Source organism: Eubalaena glacialis, chromosome 6 (assembly GCF_028564815.1).
Source record: "Eubalaena glacialis isolate mEubGla1 chromosome 6, mEubGla1.1.hap2.+ XY, whole genome shotgun sequence".
NCBI lineage: Eukaryota > Metazoa > Chordata > Mammalia > Artiodactyla > Balaenidae > Eubalaena > Eubalaena glacialis.
In genome coordinates this window covers 152,974,950-152,978,333 of record NC_083721.1, presented here as the reverse complement: position 1 = coordinate 152,978,333, position 3,384 = coordinate 152,974,950, and the positions used below count along the sequence as shown (strand labels likewise).

General features: G+C 34.7%; 1 non-coding gene across 1 annotated transcript; it reads left to right on the top strand.

Annotated features, from left to right (window-relative positions):
* Positions 1-2,762: 2,762 nt before the first annotated feature.
* LOC133094167 (small nucleolar RNA SNORA43) lies at positions 2,763-2,896 on the top strand. The gene has a single exon (XR_009701385.1). It is a non-coding gene; the product is annotated as a small nucleolar RNA SNORA43 (small nucleolar RNA).
* The last annotated feature ends 488 nt before the right edge of the window (positions 2,897-3,384 follow it).

Below are 3,384 nucleotides of genomic sequence, written 5' to 3'. Positions count from 1 at the left end.
ATAGTGTCTGGCCTTACGTTTAGGTCTTTAATCCATTTTGAGTTTATTTTTGTGTATGGTGTTAGGAAGTGTTCTAATTTCATTCTTTTACATGTAGCTGTCCAGTTTTCTCATCACCTCTTGTCAAAGAGACTGTCTTTCCTCCATTGTATACTCTTGCCTCCATTGTCATAGATTAGGTGGCCATATGTATGTGGGTTTATCTCTGGGCTTTCTATCCTGTTCCTTTGATCTATATTTCTGTTTTTGTGCTAGTAGCATACTCTTTTGATGACTGTAGCTTTGTAGTATATTCTGAAGTCAGGGAGCCTGATTCCTCTAGTTCCATTTTTCTTTCTCAAGATTGCTTTGGCTATTTGGGGTCTTTTGTGTTTCCATATAAATTGTAAAATTTTTTGTTCTAATTCTGTGAAAAATGCCATTGGTAGTTTGACAGAGATTGCATTGAATCTGTGTAGCTTGCTTTGTGTAGTATAGTCATTTTCACAATATTGATTCTTCCAATCCATGAACATGATATATCTCTCCATCTGTTTGTGTCATCTTTGATTTCTTTCATCAGTATCTTATATAGTTTTCTGAGTACATGTCTTTTGCCTCCTTAGGTAGGTTTATTCCTAGGTATTTTATTCTTTTTGTTGCGATGGTAAATGGGATTGTTTCTTTAACTTCTCTTTCTGGTCTTTTGTTGTTAGTGTATAGGAATGCAAGAGATTTCTGTGTATTAATTTCGTATCCTGCAACTTTACCAAATTCATTGATGAGCTGTAGTAGTTTTCTGGTAGCATCTTTAGGATTTTCTATGTATAGTATCATGTCATCTGCTAACAGTGACAGTTTTACTTCTTTTCTGATTTAGATTTTTTTTTTTCTTTTTCTTCTTTGATTGCCATGGCTAGGAGTTTCAAAACTATGTTGAATAATAGTGGCGAGAGTGGACATCCTTGTCTTGTTCCTGATCTTAAAGGAAATGCTTTCAATTTTTCACCATTGAGAACAATTTTTGCTGTGGGTTTGTCATATATGGCCTTTATTATATTGAGGTAGGTTCCCTATATGCCCACTTTCTGGAGAGTTTTTATTATAAATGGGTGTTGAATTTTGTCAAAAGCTTTTTCTGCATCTATTGAGATGATCATATGGTTTTTATTCTTCAGTCTGTTAATATGGTGTATCACATTGATTGATTTGCATATATTGAAAAACCCTTACATCCCTGGGATAAATACCACTTGATCATGGTGTATGATCCTTTTAATGAGCTTTTGGATTCTGTTTTCTAGTATTTTGTTGAGGATTTTTGCGTCTACGTTCATCAGAGATATTGACCTGTAATTTTCTTTTTGTTGTGGTATCTTTGTCTGATTTTGGTATCAGGGTGATGGTGGCCTCTTAGGATCAGCTTGGGAGTGTTCCTCCCTCTGCAATTTTTTGGAATAGTTTGAGAAGGATAGGTGTTAACTCTTCTCTAAATGTTTGATAGTGCCTGTGAAGCCATATGGTCCTGGACTTTTGTTTGTTAGAAGATTTTTAATCACAGTTTTAATTTCATTACTTGTGATAAGTCTGTTTATATTTTCTATTTCTTCCCAGTTCAGTCTTGGAAGGTTGGGCATTTCTAAGGATTTGTCCATTTCTTCCAGGTTGTCCATTTAATTGAGATATAGTTGCTTGTAGTAGTCTGTTATAATCTTTTGTATTTCTGTGGTGTTGGCTGTAACTTCTTTTTCATTTCTAATTTGATTGATATGAGTTCTCTCCCTCTTTTTCTTGATGAGTCTGGCTAAAGGTTTATCAATTTTGTTTATCTTCTCAAAGAATGAGCTTTTAGTTTCATTGATCTTTGCTATTGTTTTCTTCATCTCTATTTCATTTATTTCTGATCTGATCTTTATGATTTCTTTCCTTCTACTAACTTTAGGTTTTGTTTGTTCTTCTTTCTCTAGTTGCTTTAGGTTTAAGGATATGTTGTTTATTTGAGATTTTTCTTGTTTCCTGAGGTAAGATTGTATTGCTATAAAATTCCCTTTTAGAACTGCTTTTGCTGCATCCCATGGGTTTTGGATTGTTGTGTTTTTGTTGTCATTTGTCTCTAGGTATTTTTTAAAGTCTGCTTTGATTTCTTCAGTGATCCATTGATTATTTAGTAACATATTGTTTAGCTTCCATGTGTGTGTGTTTTTTTTACAGTTTTTTGTTCCTGTAATTGATTTCTAATCTCATAGCATTGTGGCCAGAAAAGGTGCTTGATATGATTTCAATTTTAAAAAATTTACCAAGGCTTGATTTGTGACCCAAGATGTGATCTATCCTGGAGAATATTTCATGTGCACTTGAGAAGAAAGTTTATTCTGTTGCTTTTGGATGGAATGTCCTATAAATATCAATTAAGTCTATCTGGTCTAATGTGTCATTTAAGGCTTGTGTTTCCTTATTAATTTTCTGTCTGGATGATCTATCCACTGGTGTAAATGGGGGCATTAAAATCCCCTACTATTGTTGTAAAGCAATATGGAATTTTAAAATATTTCATTCAATATGAATAATAAATATATTCCATATATCTGCAAAGAAAGCATTGTAAGACTAAATAGATACACATTATTTTAGCAGTGTGAATTTGGGACAAATACACTTTATCCATTCACACGTACCTGGGTATATGGCTATTGTCTTATTTCCCTTCAAATCTAAGGATCCTTCTTTTGCTCCATGAAGGTGATCAGTTCCAGTGGGTGAAAGGGAGGGGATACTGCCCTGCAGATGCCAGACCTTCTGGCCCCAGGAGTGCAGCTGCTCTGCTGCACCTGTGACATTGGGTCAGAGAGGAAGTGGCTATTTCTGTGCTCAGTGCTCAGAACAGTGGGTACTAAGAATGGTTTGTAGCTGGACACAGCACAAAAAGAAAAAAAGCGACCAGTTGTGACTTAGTAACAACAAGACTTCTTCAACAGAAAAAGCAACATACGTTTTGCTGGAGGTTTTTCTATTTCCAGTCCAGTATTATGATCAGGTGATAAGAGAAGGAAGAGTAAAATAGTCTAGAATATGATTTCCCAAAATACTGTTTTTTGAAAGAACCTTTATTATAGTAGGCAACAGCAAAAAATCAGATCCTGGGATCTATGTTCAAGTAATGCTGAGTCAAAATTATGGGTGGAAATCTGATTTTAAAATGGAGGCAACACTATTTTATACAAATGATCCTATAGAATTGCCACTAATCTAAAGTGAAGGATGCAGATTACCTCAAGTAAGAGAAAGATTAGAATTATGATGAATTATCACCAAGCCCTTCTATCTATACCCACAGACTCCCAAATTTTCCCAAAAAGTTTGGATCTGAAACTCTACTGTAGGAAGCAGAAGATTCCAGGAGACATT